At 45.0% G+C, this 19,663-nt stretch overlaps 3 long non-coding RNA genes across 5 annotated transcripts; 1 reads left to right on the top strand and 2 right to left on the bottom strand.

Moving 5' to 3' along the window:
• Positions 1 to 2,347: 2,347 nt before the first annotated feature.
• Positions 2,348 to 4,255, bottom strand: LOC116407016. The gene is made up of 4 exons (XR_004219989.1): positions 4,224 to 4,255; positions 4,097 to 4,141; positions 3,467 to 3,550; positions 2,348 to 2,473 (listed from the first exon to the last, which is right to left on the bottom strand). It is a non-coding gene; the product is annotated as an uncharacterized LOC116407016 (long non-coding RNA).
• Positions 4,256 to 4,532: 277 nt separating this feature from the next.
• On the top strand, positions 4,533 to 15,162 carry LOC108645370. Of its 3 annotated transcripts, none has more exons than XR_004219967.1 (3): positions 4,533 to 4,574; positions 12,326 to 12,498; positions 13,785 to 15,162. It is a non-coding gene; the product is annotated as an uncharacterized LOC108645370 (long non-coding RNA). The 3 variants fall into 3 exon arrangements; XR_004219969.1 differs by lacking the exon at positions 4,533 to 4,574 and adding an exon at positions 6,019 to 6,061; XR_004219968.1 differs by lacking the exon at positions 4,533 to 4,574 and adding an exon at positions 8,813 to 8,851.
• On the bottom strand, positions 12,206 to 19,229 carry LOC116407018. Its single transcript, XR_004219992.1, has 4 exons — positions 19,071 to 19,229; positions 18,064 to 18,207; positions 17,870 to 17,988; positions 12,206 to 13,092 (listed from the first exon to the last, which is right to left on the bottom strand). It is a non-coding gene; the product is annotated as an uncharacterized LOC116407018 (long non-coding RNA).
• Between the last annotated feature and the right edge of the window lie 434 nt (positions 19,230 to 19,663).

The following is a 19,663-nucleotide window of genomic DNA, read 5'->3' as shown; positions in this document are numbered from 1 at the left end:
GAATCCTCTGTTTTCCCATGAGTTTCCCCTTTAAAATTACAGTCTCTGGCCAATGGCTTTAAACCCCTCAGTATCATGTGGGTCATTTCCACTGTGGGTCTGAACCATTTTCATTGGAATGAATCCAGTAGAATCGATCGGTATTCAGAGGAAACCCTATACAGCACTTCCCTGTCGCATTATTGTGTGTGTGTGTGTGTGTATGTGTGTGTGTGTGTATAACTTTATTTATAAAGCGCCACAAGGGTACGCAGCGCTGTACTGTCTTACAGAATACACAATTACACACAGGGAGGACAAGTGTTATAATAAATAAATATATATAAATGCACAGGGAATAAGTGCCATGTGGTATGAGACACAGTAGGAAGGAGGTCCCTGCCCCGTAGAGCTTACAGTCTAAGTGGTTGGGTAACATACAGGCACACATTGGAAGGTAAGAGTGCACCGGGTATGGGCATTTGCCCTTAAGTGCAGGACTGGGCAAAATAATGTTTTAGTGCTCGGTTATTCATATATTTATATATGTATGAACTGTAATTTATATACACCTATAAGTCATATGTACATGTATGTGGCCCAAGGGACGCTGGGTAGAACATGTGATGAGCCAATCCCAAGGACACATTGCCTAGGTCGGCAGTGTATCGGCTGGACAGTGAAGTGAGCAGTGTGAGTAAGCAGGATTGCCCTCTAGGGCCAAAATCGATTGCAATTGTTTGGGGTTAGTGGGGCACCCAGTGGTTCTCATAGAGTGGGTCTGCCCCTAGTGGTAGGCATGGAGTACTGGGAGGGGTTGGGCGCTGCCTGAAGGCCAGTTAAGGTCCCCATACACCATAAGATCCGCTCGTTTGGCCCTAGGGCCAAATGATCGAAGTATAACGGCGGGTATAGGCACAGTCGGTCCGGGGGCCGCATCAATCAGCCAATGTGGCCCCCTAGGCGGGCGGGCGGGGGATTTAGCGGAAGGGGCGGGCGGGCGGGGGATTTAGCGGAAGGGGCGGGCGGGCGGGGGATTTAGCGGAAGGGGCGGGCGGGCGGGGGATTTAGCGGAAGGGGCGGGCGGGGGATTTAGCGGAAGTGGTGGTAGAGTGGGGGCCTGGAAGTAAGGGATGGTAGGGCGGGGGCTTGTATGGAAGGAAGGGGTGGGAGGGAGGGGACTGGTGTCGAGGAGGGCAACGGAAGGTAGATGTTGGCAGGATACTGCCCTGAACAGTCTTCCAGTCGAGCGCTGAAAAAAATAGAGAAACATTTTAGAAATTGTTTAAATAAGATAAAAACTACAGACAAATACTTTAGATATAAAATGCTGGGGCTACAGAATATCCGCTACCTGTAATGGTACCTTTCATTCTTGTATTGGTTACCTGGCGCCAGTTGTTGCCCAGTGGGAAAACCCATTTGGTAAGGGGGATATGTAAGCCAGCGCTACAGCAGCCGTTTGTGCCTCACCCCCCATTGGCCACCAGGGAATCAGCAGTGATATCTGTAGGGCAGATCGTTACTAACAGGAATGTGAAATGGCCACAGAGGCCAGCACATGATACAGTTGGGCTCATTTATCAACACTGGGCAAAACTGCACCTGGGCAGTAACCCATAGCAACCATATAGCTATTACCTTTGTTCAGTCAGATACAGGTAGAACTATGAAAACAAACATCTGATTGGCCACAGTTTATTACCTACCCAGTGCAGAGTGTTGGTAGTTACAACCAAATCTCCTCCTCCTCCACCTCCACCATGAGGGTGGGGCTTAATTGGAAGAAAGGGGTGGGAGGGAGGGGGCTTGGAACAAAGCGGGGGGCGGGTGGGGGCTTGTGTGGAACGAAGGGTGGGAGATTGGGGGCCTGGAACTAAGGGGTTGGAGGGTGGGGCTTGATTGGAAGGAAGGGGTGGGAGGGAGGGGGCTTGGAACAAAGCGGGGGGCGGGTGGGGGCTTGTGTGGAACGAAGGGGTGGGAGAGTGGGGGCCTGGAACTAAGGGGTTGGAGGGTGGGGCTTGATTGGAAGGAAGGGGTGGGAGGGAGGGGGCTTGGAACAAAGCGGGGGGCGGGTGGGGGCTTGTGTGGAACGAAGGGGTGGGAGAGTGGGGACCTGGAACTAAGGGGTGGGAGGGTGGGGCTTGATTGGAAGGAAGGGGTGGGAGGGAGGGGGCTTGGAACAAAGCGGGGGGCGGGTGGGGGCTTGTGTGGAACGAAGGGGTGGGAGAGTGGGGGCCTGGAACTAAGTGGTGGGAGGGCGGGGCTTGATTGGTAGGAAAGGGGTGGGAGGGAGGGGGCTTGGAACAAAGCGGGGGGCGGGTGGGGGCTTGTGTGGAACGAAGTTGTGGGAGAGTGGGGGCCTGGAACTAAGTTGTGGGAGGGCGGGGCTTGAGTCGAAGGAAGGGGTGGGAGGGAGGGGACTGGTGTCGAGGAGGGCAACGGAAGGTAGATGTTGGCAGGGTACTGCCCTGAACAGTCTTCCAGTCGAGCGCTGAAAAAATAGAGAAACATTTTAAAAATTATTTAAATAAGGTAAAAACTTGACAAATACTTGTTCTTTAGATATAAAATGCTGGGGCTACAGAATATCCGCTACCTGTAATGGTACCTTTCATTCTTGTATTGGTTACCTGGCGCCAGTTGTTGCCCAGTGGGAAAACCCATTTGGTAAGGGGGATATGTAAGCCAGCGCTACAGAAGCCGTTTGTGCCTCACCCCCCATTGGCCACCAGGGAATCAGCAGTGATATCTGTAGGGCAGATCGTTACTCACAGGAATGTGAAATGGCCACAGAGGCCAGCACATGATACAGTTGGGCTCATTTATCAACACTGGGCAAAACTATACCTGGGCAGTAACCCATAGCAACCATATAGCTATTACCTTTGTTCAGTCAGCTACAGGTAGAACCATGAAAGCAAAAATCTTATTGGCCACCGTGGATTACTGCCCCAGTGCAGAGTGTTGGTAGTTGGTCGGAGCGCCCACTCGCTCTCTGTTGGAGATTTCAGGCTGGCAGGTGTTAGTGCCAGATTCCTGTCATATCTCCTATTTGTTGTTATATGAACCCAACCCTCGACCTTAAAGTAGAACTGCAACACCCAAATGTATATGTTTGTGCCCATAAATAAGGGGAGACAGCAGAGCTTGGGGGCAGGGTTGATGCTTGTTATGTTTTGCAGTGTCCTTTCTTTTATACCCCTCATTGCTCTGATTGCAGGACTATGTATAGTGAAGCCTTCCTGCATCTTGGCTTTAGTCTGCATGTTCTAGAAGGGCAATGAGAGATGTGGAAGGTCTGAGAGGCTGTAACGGAGGCAAAAAGTGGTGACCCACCGCCCCACTGAGCACTTGTGACATTCAGGTAAGGGTGGAATGGGGCCTACATAAGAGTTTCCATGATGTGGTGGGATTGGGGGCTGCTCGGAGGTTTAAAATGGTCTAATGATATATTGAGAGAAAAAATATTAAATTCAGCTCAAACCTCCTCAAGGTCCTCCTCCTCGCTCAGTTGCTCGTCTGAGCTCACTTCCTGGCCGGTGTCGTGGCCAGTTTGGAATGGTGACTCCTGGGAAATATAAATACAGTTTTGCAACATTAGTAAGTACAGAGCCCCAGTGGCTCCCTGCTCCCTTATTTGCACATTTGATTGGTGGATTCTCGGCCTGTGCATAAACTCAGGCTGAATATCTTCCCCCCTGTACCCCAAAAAGCTTATTGCCGTGCCTGCACCTGGAGCCATTGTGTTGGCTGGAGCTATACTCAGGAGTTTCCCACCAAAATCCACTCTGTTTGCCTGAACCCAAGGCAGCGCAATGGCTCGGGGCGCAGGCACATCAAGAAGCATTTAGGGACATGGGGTCGGATTCCCAGCCCGTGTTTATCCGCAGGCCGAGAATCTACACATGTGGCGGCAGTTAAATTGTGTGAGTGGATGTAATCATAGCAACCAATCATTTTTTCATTTTCTAATTTATACGAGATAGAAGACCGCTAAGTAACAGATACTGACTGTTAGGTAAATATAATTATTATCCTTTACAGATATTATTCATGAACCCTGTAGCGCCAATAAAAACACATTGGGACCCCTGCAAACTTTTTGCCCCCTTACCTCACAGGTGGTAAAGGGAGGGTCTCCGTGTTCTTCCAAGTGTTCCTGGTTATGAAAGAAAACCTCAGATCAGCAGAGAAGATGATAAAAATAAATATTTTTCATTCATGTGTTATTTTCTGCTTACCTGTGAGTGGCAGGGGCCGGTGTCGGGGCTCTCCTGCCCAATCACTTCTTCATCCTGTTTAAAACCGAAAAAAAGATTGTAAAAAAAATTCTCATGGCTCAAAGTAAAGCAAAGTTTGGGAAAGTCTTATTTGATATAAATATATGAGAAATAGAAGGTGTATGTTGCTGTGTAACACAGGGCATAATAAGGAGGTGGGACAGACTCACCAACGCTGAAGTAGGCGGTGCCTAACAAATTGCCTCCCCCAAAGTGAATCTAAAATATCTTTCTTTATTGTGACCCTATTATTTTTCCTTACCTGACAGACCTCCGTGTCAGGGATTCCTGGAGTCTCCTGATTAAAAAAAGGTAAGAGAAAGATGTTCCACGTTGTAATAAAGAAGCTAATATACAGTCTTGTATAAAATATAGGGTGATTTTTTTTTGCCCCTACTCTCCCCTCTATTTTGCTTACCCGGCAGTTCTCTATCGCCGGCTCCATTTGCGGCTCTGGGATCTCCTCCTAAGAGAAATAAAGTTATCCGATCAACTTACTATAACTTGTATATACTTGTAGTTTAGTATCTAAAAAAGACCTTGTACAAAACAAATTCACTAAACTACCAAAAAGCAAACCATTTCATGTATGTTTATTTTTTACTACTTGGCAGGTGTTTTTGCCGGGGATTTCTGGTTGTTTCTGGTAAAGAGTCAAGGGAAAATCAATGATACGTAATATTCAGGGACTGGTGTTTTATTATTGAATTATTTGCTATTCATGTGGCAAACGACGTTGCCAGATCCAAACCATGGTACCAGCTTAAACCTGGCGCACCTTTTGGCAGTCAAAAAAAGTCATATAAAGTTTTATACGTTAAAAAAAAAACAAATTTTTAGAGAAAATACTCCAAATTATCTTAAATGTTTCAAGACAAAAAAAACAAACGTTAAAAAATTGCAAGCATGTCTCAGAAAACCTTAGTACAGGTATTGGACCCTTATCCGGAAACCCATTATCCGTAAAGTTCCAAATTACGGAAAGGCCATCTCCCATAGACTCCATTTTAATCAAATAATTCATATTTAAAAATGATTTTCTTTTTCTCTGTAAAAATAAAACAGTACCTGTACTTGATCCCAACTAAGATATAATTACCCCTTATTGGGGGCAGAACAGCCCTATTGGGTTTATTTAATGGTTAAATGATTCCCTTTTCTCTATAATAATAAAACAGTACCTGTACTTGATCCCAACTAAGATATAATTATTCCTTATTGGGGCAGAACAGCCCTATTGGGTTTATTTCCTGTTTAAATAATGTTTTTAGTCGACTTTCGGTATGAGATCCGAAATTACGGAAAGACCCCTTATCCGGAAAACCCCAGGTCCCGAGCATTCTGGATAATGGGTCCCATACCTGTAAATGGGCCCCTATGTACATAGTGCAGCCTCATCAAGGTTATTGCGCATAGAAATCTATAGGCAAGGAAATAACACGGCTTTGATAACACAAGTAGGTAGGAAAATGGTGTTTAGGAAATGATGTTGCCCAGTTCTTACCATGGCAGATTCAGGGGTGGGATTATCTGCCCGCTTTCGTTTCCTCTGTAATGAAGAAAAAAAATTTTATCAGAGAAAATAAAAGCACAAATAGGAAAACTATAATGCAATAAATGGAGGAGTGAGTATTGAGTGACACATGAAGTTTCCCACAGAATGAAATATGTCCTGTTACAGCAGAAAGAGATGAAGCCCTTACCTTGCCGAAGCAAGAGAAACAGCACTTCAGCCGCTTCAACATGTTGTTTCTGTGAAGACAAAATGAAAAACATCACTTTAGCATTTCCCAATACAGGTATAGGATCCCGTATCCGGAAACCCGTTATCCAGAAAGTTCCGAATTACGGAAAGTCCATCTCCCATAGACTTATTTATAAGCAAATAATTCTAATTTTTAAAAATGATTTCCTTTTTATCTGTACAGGTATCGGACCCCATATCTGGAAACCCATTATCCAAAAGCTCTGAATTACGGAAAGCCCTTCTCCCATAGACTCTATTTTAGTCAAATAATTCAGAATTTTAAAATTGATTTCCTCTTTTCTCTTTAATAATAAAACAGTACCTGTACTTGATCCCAACTAAGATATAATTACCCCTTATTGGGGCAGAACAGCCCTATTGGGTTTATTTAATGGTTAAATGATTCCCTTTTCTCTGTAATAATAAAACAGTACCTGTACTTGATCCCAACTAAGATATAATTACCCCTTATTGGGGGCAGAACAGTCCTATTGGGTTTATTTAATGGTTAAATGATTCCAATTTCTCTGTAATAATAAAACAGTACCTGTACTTGATCCCAACTAAGATATAATTACCCCTTATTGGGGGCAGAAAAGTCCTATTGGGTTTATTTAATGGTTAAATGATTCCTTTTTCTCTGTAATAATAAAACAGTACCTGTACTTGATCCCAACTAAGATATAATTACCCCTTATTGGGGCAGAACAGCCCTATTGGGTTTATTTTATGGTTAAATAATTCCTTTTTCTCTGTAATAATAAAACAGTACCTGTACTTGATCCCAACTAAGATATAATTACCCCTTATTGGGGCAGAACAGTCCTATTGGGTTTATTTAATGGTTAAATGATTCCTTTTTCTCTATAATAATAAAACAGTACCTGTACTTGATCCCAACTTAGATATAATTACCCCTTATTGGGGCAGAACAGCCCTATTGGGTTTATTTAATGGTTAAATGATTCCTTTTTCTCTGTAATAATAAAACAGTACCTGTACTTGATCCCAACTAAGATATAATTACCCCTTATTGGGGCAGAACAGTCCTATTGGGTTTATTTAATGGTTAAATGATTCCAATTTCTATGTAATAATAAAACAGTACCTGTACTTGATCCTAACTAAGATATAATTACCCCTTATTGGGGCAGAACAGCCCTATTGGGTTTATTTAATGGTTAAATGATTCCCTTTTCTCTGTAATAATAAAACAGTACCTGTACTTGATCCCAACTAAGATATAATTACCCCTTATTGGGGCAGAACAGCCCTATTGGGTTTATTTAATGGTTAAATGATTCCTTTTTCTCTGTAATAATAAAACAGTACCTGTACTTGATCCCAACTAAGATATAATTACCCCTTATTGGGGGCAGAACAGCCCTATTGGGTTTATTTAATGGTTAAATGATTCCCTTTTCTCCGTAATAATAAAACAGTACCTGTACTTGATCCCAACTAAGATATAATTACCCCTTATTGGGGCAGAACAGCCCTATTGGGTTTATTTAATGGTTAAATGATTCCCTTTTCTCTGTAATAATAAAACAGTACCTGTACTTGATCCCAACTAAGATATAATTACCCCTTATTGGGGCAGAACAGCCCTATTGGGTTTATTTTATGGGTAAATGATTCCCTTTTCTCTGTAATAATTAAACAGTACCTGTACTTGATCCCAACTAAGATATAATTACCCCTTATTGGGGGCAGAACAGCCCTATTGGGTTTATTTAATGGGTAAATGATTCCCTTTTCTCTGTAATAATTAAACAGTACCTGTACTTGATCCCAACTAAGATATAATTACCCCTTATTGGGGGCAGAACGGCCCTATTGGGTTTATTTAATGGTTAAATGATTCCCTTTTCTCTGTAATAATAAAACAGTACCTGTACTTGATCCCAACTAAGATATAATTACCCCTTATTGGGGCAGAACAGCCCTATTGGGTTTATTTAATGGTTAAATGATTCCCTTTTCTCTGTAATAATAAAACAGTACCTGTACTTGATCCCATCCAATATATAATTACCCCTTATTAGAGGCAAAACAAGCCTATTGGGTTTATTCAATATTTAAATGATTTTTAGCAGACTTATGGTATGGAGATCCAAATTACAGAAGGATCCCTTATCCGGAATACCCCAGGTCCCGAGCATTCTGGATAACAGGTCCCATACCTGTACTGTGTTCTATGTACAGTTGATTTTTTGATGCGGGGGAGACTTGCTGTAGGAGAAATCATAAACTGGATTTGCTACATTACCTCTCAAAGAAGCTCCAGAGATGGGAAAAAAAGATGGAATGGGGGGGGGGCGGCCGGCCGGCCCGGGGCCGGAGAACCCTAAGGGGCCCCCCTCAATAGGCTCTGGCTCTCCTCAAGGCTCAACTATGGGTGGAAAAGGTGAACTGATGAGGAGAAACCAGAAAAAAAATCTCTATCCAAAAAGCAGGATAAACGCCGAATCTCAGAGTCGCTCACTGCAGCAATCTGTATAGAGACGGGAATAAAAAGGGCAAGTCAGCTTCACGGATAATGCATTTACCCTTTTAAGGTGCAACATTGGGTCAGGGGCCCCATTCAAAGTGTTCCCCCCAAATCTCACGCTTACTGACACTCAGGCCGGGATTCCATGTGGTACCTAGGGGGTTAAATTGGTACTAGGGCTAATTTACTAACATAGGTGCCTAAATGCAAGTTGCAGTTGCCAATAGCAACCAATCAGTAATTGGCTGCTACCATTCCCCTAAGGGGCATCACCATCATTTCAGAAGCACTGATTTAGATTTACCCCCTGCAATAGTAAGAAATAGTAAATCAGGCCCTGTGTCCATGGTAAGTGCAAGTGCATTCAGTTACACATTAAGGTTGGTACATAAGGGCAGGGCAGATACCCGGGGGCAGAGGGGCAAAACTCTTAGCAGCCTGTCAGTACTGCCCAACCCTGGGTCTGTGTCTCCCAACCAGCGCTGGGAGTAAAGGCGCCTGCAAAGCCCATTTTAGGGGAAAATTCTCCAAATTCACTAAAATCGTTGACAGGAGCAACATCCCCTAGTCTGGGGGGGGGGAGTCACCCAACTATTGCCCCTCTTTTTAGCTAAAATAAGGGTTTTTAGGCAAAACATTGATCAGAGGAGATGCTTGCTTACCTCTCCCCACAATGGCAACCAATGGACTCTACCAACTGTCACTTTCCTAGAGTGAAGGCAGCTCTCATCATATGACAAATTTTTATGGGCTTTATTTGCCCTTAGATGTGCAGTACATACATTGTATGTACTTATTGTGTACCCAGGTTGGTACATAAGGGCAGGGCAGATACCCGGGGGCAGAGGGGCAAAACTCTTAGGAGCCTGTCAGTACTGGGGACAACAAGCCCATTTTAGTGGAAAATTCTCCAAATTCACTAAAACCAGTGACAGGAGCAACATCCCCTAGTCTGGGGGGGGGAGTCACCCTACTATTGCCCCTCTTTTTTAGCTAAAATAAGGGTTTTTAGGCAAAACATCTATCAGAGGAGATGTACACTTACCTCTCACCACAATGGCAACCAACGGACTGTACCAACTGTCACTTTCCTAGGGGGAAGGCAGCTCTCATCACATTGACATAACAATGCAGGCGCTGCTGTTAAAGGTTAAGGGGTATAGTTATCATGCTGTGTAAAAAGTGGAGAGAAGCATTACCGGTGATGTTGCCCAGGGCAACGAATAAGCAATTAGATTTCAACAGCTAGAAAACCAAATCAAAGCATCTGATTGGCTGCTATGAACAACATCACCGGGGATGTTTTACTCCACTTTTTACACAGCATGATAAATATACCCCTAAGTGTACCCTTTTGATGAGTGAGGTTTATATGGGCTTTGTTTGCTCTTAGATGGGCAGTACATACTGTAACTATAAACCCAGTGAGAATGAGGAATGAATGCATATTGGGGAGTTGTATCAGGAGTCAGAACCAGCAGTGAAGAGAAGAGAAAGTGAGAGACAGACACAGTGACAGTTACACATAACTATAAACCCAGTGAGAATGAGGAATGAATGGATATTGTGGAGTTGTATCAGGAGTCAGAACCAGCAGTGCAGAGAAGAAAAAGGGACAGACACAGTGAGAGTTACACATAACTATAAACCCAGTGAGAATGAGGAATGAATGGATATTGGGAAGTTGTATCAGGAGTCAGAACCAGCAGTGCAGAGAAGGGAAAGGGACAGACAAACACAGTGACAGTTACACATAACTATAAACCCAGTGAGAATGAGGAATGAATTGATATTGGGGAGTTGTATCAGGAGTCAGAACCAGCAGTGCAGAGAAGAGAAAGGGACAGACAAAGATATCGACAGTTACACATAACTATAAACCCAGTGAGAATGAGGACTGAATCGATATTGGGGAGTTTTTATCAGGAGTCGGAACCAGCAGTACAAAGAAGAGAAAGGGACAGACAGACACAGTGAGAGTTACACATAACTATAAACCCAGTGAAAATGAGGAATGAATGGATATTGGAGAGTTGTATCAGGAGTCAGAACCAGCAGTGTAGCGAAGAGAAAGGGACAGACAGACACAGAGACAGTTACACATGACTATAAACCCAGTGAGAATGAGGAATGAACTGATATTGGGGAGTTGTATCAGAAGTCAGAACCAGCAGTGCAGAGAACAGGACAGGTGAGAATGATATTGGGGAGTTTTATCCGGAGTCAGAACCAGCAGTGCAGAGAATTGAAAGGGACAGACAATGAGAGTTACACATAACTATAATCCCAGTGAGAATGAAGAATGAATGGATATTGGGGAGTTGTATCAGGAGTCAGAACCAGCAGTGCAGTGAAGAGAAAGGGACAGACAGACACAGTGACAGTTACACATAACTATAAACCCAGTGAGAATGATGAATGAATGGATGTTGGGGAGTTGTATCAGGAGTCAGAACCAGCAGTGCAGGGAACATAAAGGGACAGACAGACACAGTGACAGTTACACATAACTATAAACCCAGTGAGAATGAGGAATGAATGGATATTGGGAATATGTATCAGGAGTCAGAACCAGCAGTGCAGAGAAGAGAAAGGAACAGACACAGTGACAGTTACACATAACTATAAACCCAGTGAGAATAAGGAATGAATGGATATTGTGGAGTTGTATCAGGAGTCAGAACCAGCAGTGCAGAGAAGAAAAAGGGACAGACAGACACAGTGAGAGTTACACATAACTATAAACCCAGTGAGAATAAGGAATGAATGGATATTGTGGAGTTGTATCAGGAGTCAGAACCAGCAGTGCAGAGAAGAAAAAGGGACAGACAGACACAGTGAGAGTTACACATAACTATAAACCCAGTGAGAATAAGGAATGAATGGATATTGTGGAGTTGTATCAGGAGTCAGAACCAGCAGTGCAGAGAAGAGAAAGGAATAGACAGACACAGTGACAGTTACACATAACTATAAACCTACCCCACAAACCACCCTTAAGTAAACAAATGCCATTCTGCCCCTACCCCTATGGTCGGACTGGGGGGTGAAGGGCCCACCGTGGCTCCCGCCCTATGGGCCCTGCAGGTGCCCGTGCCCCCCCCCGAGGGGCCCCCTAGCCCCCCTCGTAGGCCCCCCCACCCGACGTCCTACCCCGAGTACGTAAATTTAATGCATCAGGGCAGGAGCGGTCGGGCAGGGGGAGCGCCGGAAGGGTTGGGTCTGGGCCGCCGGGGCCCAGCGGGATTTTTCCCAGTGTCCCGGCAACCCAGTCCGACCCTGCCCGCCCCACATTCTCCCCACAAGGGCGCTGCGCCAGCGATCCCAAAGTTACCCGGGCCGGCAAAAAACTGCTCCTGGTAACTTTAAGAGATGAATTTCCGGTTTGTAAAACAGAAATATGTCTCTGCTAATGTAGAGATCGCGATGCCACCCACTACACTAGCGATGCGGCCCCCCTGGCCCCCTCAGCTGCTGTAAAGGTAAGCGAGGTGGGGTGGCATTGGGGGGGCCAAAACGCCCCTGACTCCCCAACCCCACAAATGCCATGCTGCCCCTGTCTAACATACCCCAAACTCCAAAGTAAGTAAGATGCGACGCCCTGAGAGGGGATGTTGGGAGTGTTAGTTGCACAACAGGATTTCAGCTGGAGACAAGGCCCCACAATCTGCTTGGTGCATAAAAGAGGGAACGACACCTGGATTCACAAAAGAAAGTGGATTTTATTCACCTGCAATAGGAAAATATTCTCTGTGAGAAACTTATTAAAGAGCTTTGTCTATTTACAGTCACACAGTTTCCATTTTCTTTTCCCTTTTTCAGTAATTATTACGGGAGTTTATTTCTGTGAGACAAGAGACGTTGTTGCTGCCATGGAACCAAACAGGACTGTCCTGCCTGTTACTGGGATGTGAGACTTCAGTCATGTGACCTTTATGTGTTACAATGGGTGCTACCACCTCGGGCACAGACGGGGGAGCACCCTGGCGACCCAGGTACAATTCCCTTTATTCCTTACCTTGTCTGCTCTGGGTTTCTGGGTCTGTTTAATGGGGGTATTTTATATTCATTTTGTTTAATAAAGTGGGTTTTTTTTGCCATAGGACAAGTACATCCCTTTCCTTAGGGCCAGTACGTCCCATTCCATAGGGCCAGAAAGTCCTGTTCCGTAGGGCCAGAATGTCCCATTCCGTAGGGCCAGTATGTCCCGTTCCGTAGGGCCAGTAAGTCCCGTTCCATAGGGCCAGTAAATCGCATTCCATAGGGCCAGTAATTCCCATACTGTAGGTCCAGAAAGACCTGTTCTGTAGGGCCAGATAGTCCTGTCCCATACCATAGGGCCAGTATGTCCCGTTCCGTAGGGCCAATATGTCCCGTTCCGTAGGGCCATCAAGTCCCGTTCCATAGGGCCAGTATGTCCCGTTCCGTAGGGCCAATATGTCCCGTTCCGTAGGGCCATCAAGTCCCGTTCCATAGGGCCAGTAAGTCCCATTCCATAGGGCCAGAAAGTCCTGTTCCGTAGGGCCAGTAAATTGCATTCCATAGGGCCAGGAATTGTGCAGCCAGTTTTTGCAAGAGCCTTTATACGCCTGGTGGGAGAGAGAAGGAATCAGCTTGGCTATAAGGGGAACCTATAGGAGTAAGGCTTAACCAGAAATGTAATTGCCAGTTGAGAGGAGTGAATTGTTTGGCCCCTATCAGTGTGGGGAAAACCACAGGTACTAGGTTTGTACAACTCTGTTCAGCCATTGATAAGAAGGATTATAAGTCGGCCATTGGCAAGCTGGTGGTGGAGAAGTATGGGGGCCTTGGCTCAGTGACATTCCATATTACAGACAGACCCCAACACACGGATAGGAAACTAGTATTTATAGTAGTATACTACAATGTACTAGTATTTATCAGTAGAAACAAAAGAACTTTAGGAGGAGTTCAGGTATATGAGAATAGATTTGTATCTCTTCCTTTAGCCGCCATCTTGGAAGGGATGTATCTCAGCATGGTACATTGTGTGTTACATAAATACTTTCATGTATATTGACACCTGTATTACTGTCTATATTTCTCACCAGCGTGTAGCTGTGGTTTATAAACGGTTAATTGGTTATTTAGTTTGATCTGCAAAGGGTTAACGGCGAAAAGCCATGAAACGCATTAAGCGTGTGATGGGGTTGGACGTCTCCCAGTGATGGATGAGTTTAACCAATGCCATAGAAGTCAAGTTTTAGATTAAAGAAGCAATGTCTCTGTGATTGTCTACTTTTCTGTTTTTGTAAATAAGGCAATCCCGGCATGAGGAAACCAATCCTGAAGGGCCCATCACTGCTGGGGTCTGAAGTGCCTACCCTACCTGCCAGCTGACTGTGCTCCCAGCTTTCCTGGTTCCCTAGAATAAACCTGAGATTCTACTGTGAAAGTCACAAACAACCACAAGGTGGTGCTAGAGGGCTACCTACTGTCAGAGAAATGCTTCACTACCTCTAACTACCACAAGGCGGGGACAGAGTACAGCCAAGTGCCAAATAATTAATTCACTACTACTTCTGTTCTACCTACTGTCAGAGAAATGCTTCACTACCTCTAACTACCACAAGGTGGGGACAGAGTACAGCCAAGTGCCAAATAATTAATTCACTACTACTTCTGTTCTACCTACTGTCAGAGAAATGCCTCACTACCTCTGACTGCCCAAGGTGGTGTTAGAGTATTACCTTTTAATCTACTATAAATAAATGTAAAGCAACTGGAATTGTTAAGTAATCATTGAAGACTTTCACTACTGATCCGAGCAGCTTCTTCAGTTCAACTGACTGGTATGGGAAATCCTCAGCATATGAACTCTTCCTTAGGAGACTGTTGGGAGTATAGCCAGACTGTGCATCACCAGGTGGCGCTGTACCTATTTCATTATATCTGCAGTTTCCAAACAGAACTCTGCGCAATTTTTCTTTCATGGGCAGCAGGGTATAATATGCCTGTATGAGTGCCAGGTAATATACACAGTGACTGCATTTATATGTAGGATCCCATTTTGTTGTATGGGTTAATAAGGCATTGAAGATTCCTACTGGTTCTTCCTCCCTAGGCCGTATTCCTTTTCTCATTAATCATATATATTCCCCCAAAATACAATAAACATCAGTGATTCTTATTTAATCAATGCGTGGGGACCCAAGATTGGCCATGCCAACAAGTGGGGTGCAAATGGGAAAAAAAAATTGACCCGCACACTCATGGCCACACCCACGACCCAATTAGCCATTCCCTAATATACTGAAACCCTGCCCACTATCTACCCAAAATCCACCCACTCCCTTCTCCAAGGCCACCCACTAGCAACACAATGGGAGATGGGAATGGGAGATGTAGCCCCTCAATGCTTTCTGTGGCAGTGGTGGCCGAGGGGGAGGTGATAGGCTGCAGTGCTGCCGGGGGGAGGTTTGGCTGTGGATGTTAATGGGCCCTTGGGTGCTGGATTTTCCAGTGGGCCCCAGGTACCCCAGTCTGATGCTGGAAGCAATGGCACCCAAAATAGTTGCATACGGCAGTGAGAAGGGCAGAACTGGGCTAATAATAATGATGAAGCCAGTTTGGGCCAAACTATCACCTGGATCACAGAACATTCTACATTTATATATTTAATAATGATCAAATCACAACTTCTTTTCCTATGTATCTGATGATTTCTAAAGGTTGGGAAAGAATCTCGGATCTCAATGAAAATGTCCCAGAATCCTCTGTTTTCCCATGAGTTTCCCCTTTAAAATTACAGTCTCTGGCCAATGGCTTTAAACCCCTCAGTATCATGTGGGTCATTTCCACTGTGGGTCTGAACCATTTTCATTGGAATGAATCCAGTAGAATCGATCGGTATTCAGAGGAAACCCTATACAGCACTTCCCTGTCGCATTATTGTGTGTGTGTGTGTATGTGTGTGTGTATGTGTGTGTATAACTTTATTTATAAAGCGCCACAAGGGTACGCAGCGCTGTACTGTCTTACAGAATACACAATTACACACAGGGAGGACAAGTGTTATAATAAATAAATATATATAAATGCACAGGGAATAAGTGCCATGTGGTATGAGACACAGTAGGAAGGAGGTCCCTGCCCCGTAGAGCTTACAGTCTAAGTGGTTGGGTAACATACAGGCACACATTGGAAGGTAAGAGTGCACCGGGTATGGGCATTTGCCCTTAAGTGCAGGACTGGGCAAAATAATGTTTTAGTGCTCGGTTATTCATATATTTATATATGTATGAACTGTAATTTATATACACCTATAAGTCATATGTACATGTATGTGGCCCAAGGGACGCTGGGTAGAACATGTGATGAGCCAATCCCAAGGACACATTGCCTAGGTCGGCAGTGTATCGGCTGGACAGTGAAGTGAGCAGTGTGAGTAAGCAGGATTGCCCTCTAGGGCCAAAATCGATTGCAATTGTTTGGGGTTAGTGGGGCACCCAGTGGTTCTCATAGAGTGGGTCTGCCCCTAGTGGTAGGCATGGAGTACTGGGAGGGGTTGGGCGCTGCCTGAAGGCCAGTTAAGGTCCCCATACACCATAAGATCCGCTCGTTTGGCCCTAGGGCCAAATGATCGAAGTATAACGGCGGGTATAGGCACAGTCGGTCCGGGGGCCGCATCAATCAGCCAATGTGGCCCCCTATCCGACTAGATTTTCTAACCTGCCCGATCGATATCTGGTCGATTTCAGGCCAGATATCGGTCGGGCAGGCCCGTTGGGAGTGCCCATACAAGGGCCGATTAGCTGCCGAATCATTCTAAAGGACCCATATTGGCAGCTACTATCGGCCCGTGTATGGGCACCTTTAGGGTGAAATTTGGGTAGAAAGGCATTAAAGCCCAGCTTGAAGGTCAAGCAGGGAGAGATTTGGGGTGAATACATATTTGCTGGTATTCTTGGAACTAAAGCTGAATGGCTGATATGCCAATGTTTTCCTGCCTGTGTCCCTGTTATGAGCTCCAAGAGAGGTCCTAAAAGGGGCAAGAGATCTCACTCAAGGCCAAAGCCAGTAGGGAACTTGTGGTGGGATTGGGGCTCATTACCTCCATTAGAGAGTTTTTGAGAGCGCTAGAAGCCAGCCTATAGCATCACCCCACCATACATACATAGTGCTTATTATACGTTAGCGGAGTGTACTTCACCAATGAGAACAGGACGGTTGCCTGCAAGGGGAAAACATGGAACCCTGAGCCATATCCCCATCTCAGGGAAGTCCCACCGCCCCACCAAGCCGAATGCCTTGGTCTTACCATGCACACTGCCGGGGTAACAAAGAGCCAGCAGTACTTTATGGGAACTGTCGGCCCGTAACCAATCATGTGCTCCACTTTGTCAGAGAAATGATGGGCCCTTGGAAGCTGCCATTAAACAAATGGGAACATAACATGACACATTGCCAGAAGACCCTTATTAACACCCACAATGCAATGGGCTCACTCAGTTTGGATGTGGTATATTAACAATAGGAAGGGATTATAAATACAATGATAATCACTGGAATTAGACATTTAGAAATAATGGTAGAGTCCAGGCTGCATATTCAGAGGGGCCACTTACCGGATACCCAGCCCACGCACAAAGTTTCAGCCGATAGGGTTCTGTTTAGACTCAACATCTTCCAGGGACGGCCCAAGGGGCATGTTTGGGAAGCTGCTGGCTGCCCCACTGGGCTCATCTGAGTGTAAATTCCCAAGTGGGCAGCGCAGTGGGAGCAGCCCCAGGAGACAACATCACCCCAACAGGGTCATTAAGGTACTAACACTGGGCAATAATCCCTATTGTATATTGGGGCTGTACAGCCGCTAAGGCTTCAGGTTCTGTAATGGGCAGATTATCCTCTATGGTGCGTGGGACAAGAAAGGACAACCCCCCAGCTATTGCCCATGGGGCAGTTGTGCCTGCTGATGCCATGTGTTTCAGGCATGACTCTACAGGGCAATAGGACAGGAAATGTCCCACTCAGAAAACAAAATGCCCTAACTTGTGAGTGCACCCGCGACTCTAGTCCTGGAGATGCCATTGACAGGGATGGATTCCAAGTGTTTTGTTGGAAATGACCCGGGCTTATGTGCCATTGCCCTAAAGGGGCTTGCTAGACCTCCTGATTTAGTTGCTTTAGTCCAAGCTGAGGCCATTGATATGAATGGGGTGGAATTTGGGTTGTTTTGTCAGCCATGTGCTGAGCTGGACAACACCCGGGCAGCAGGATTGGTCAGTGGCTTTATACATCTTGTGAGCCCTCCAGCTGCTCGGTCTGCCACCTCTACTTTATACACCTGCTCCCAACATCATACAGGCCAGGCTGTGGGGTACAAATTCTGCCTTTCTGCCCTACCTGAGGCTCCTTCAGCCTGCTGAGATCAGGGTACAGGTAAAACTCGATTCCACTCAGAACCCCCCGGATAAGCAGACCATGAGCATTAGGTAGGGGAACGTGGCGGTGGAACCTACAACCTACAGAAGATACACACATTGAATTAGATAGAGGGCAGGAGATGCTGGAAGCAGAAGGAATCACTGTGGCCGTACTTAATTATGTTTTTCTTTTTCTTTTTTGCAAGGTTTTGGTCACAGTGGCCCAATGGGGGTTGAGAGTAGATGCCAATGAATCTTTTCTCCCTACTGTCCCCTCAGGTGATGCTGAACACTGGGCCTGACCAAGATCTTGGCATCCTGGATGCAGAAGAATAAAATGTTAAATGGCAGAGGGAAATAGTTGCTATGTACAACAGTGTCATTTAGATAATAAAAGTACCCCATAAATATCATGCCAGTAACCCTTTAATGGCCATTTGGAGGTGTGATAGTTTGTGCCAAGGCAGCACGGAGGGCTACTTTATCCTTGGCCTCTTCAGGCAACATCACTCCTGATATCCAGAGAATTAAAGCCTTTTCTTGTGAAATTCCCAATAAGTTTGATGTGTCCTATTGAAAAAACAAAAGTTGGATCCAAAATGCCCGACCTCAAAATGGCCACCATGGTCACCACCCATCTTGAAAAGTTTCCCCCCTCACATATACTAATGTGCCACAAACAGTAAGTTAATATCACCAACCATTCCCATTTTATTAAGGTGTATCCATATAAATGGCCCACCCTGTAGTATAAATAAATCTAAAGCAACTGGACTTGTTAAGTAATCATTGAAGACGTTTCACTACTCATCCGAGCAGCTTCTTCAGTTCTACTGACTGGTATGGGAAGTCCTCAGCATACAGTGTATGTACTCTTCCACTAATCCAATCACGGTGCCATGGTCACATATGCTGAGGATTTCCCATACCAGTCAGTTGAACTGAAGAAGCTGCTCGGATGAGTAGTGAAACCTCTTCAATGATTACTTAACAAGTCCAGTTGCTTTAGATTTATACTAGACTCATTGACAACGTTGCCTTACAGCGGAAATACAGAACATAGTTAACTCTTGGGATGTCTCCAACTGAAGATTTAGTGTTGCCTTGGTGCCCACCACAGGCAGTTTCACACCTAACAGCACGACATTAACATGGTTTCCCCCTCTTGACATAGTACCTACCTCTTGAATTCGTTCGGGTTATAGTATTGGTTCCCCGTTTATGGAATAGAGTTGAGCTTCCATCCTAGGCAAACAGATAACGGATATCTATATTGTGCTGCATGGCTACCTGGCCTATACAGAAGAGGGCATGCTTTGCAATTAAATATGAACTTTTAGGATTGACATTTGGATCAAGTACAGGTACAGTTTTATTATTACAGAGAAAAGGGAATCATTTAACCATTAAATAAACCCAATAGGGCTGTTCTGCCCCAATAAGGGGTAATTATATCTTAGTTGGGATCAAGTACAGGTACAGTTTTATTATTACAGAGAAAAGGGAATCATTTAACCATGAAATAAACCCAATAGGGCTGTTCTGCCCCCAATAAGGGGTAATTATATCTTAGTTGGGATCAAGTACAGGTACTGTTTTATTATTACAGAGAAAAAATGATTTTTAAAAATGAGAATTATTTGCTTATAATGGAGGGAGGTGGCCTTTCTGGATAACGGGTTTCCCGATAAGGGACCCCATACCTGTACAAGCAAGGCTGAGTGTGGCCAGAATGTAAGGGAGGATGCTTGGCTGCCCCTATATAAAACAAAGA

Source organism: Xenopus tropicalis, chromosome 8 (assembly GCF_000004195.4).
Source record: "Xenopus tropicalis strain Nigerian chromosome 8, UCB_Xtro_10.0, whole genome shotgun sequence".
NCBI classification, from domain to species: domain Eukaryota; kingdom Metazoa; phylum Chordata; class Amphibia; order Anura; family Pipidae; genus Xenopus; species Xenopus tropicalis.
This window is presented reverse-complemented; position numbering and strand designations above follow the sequence as displayed.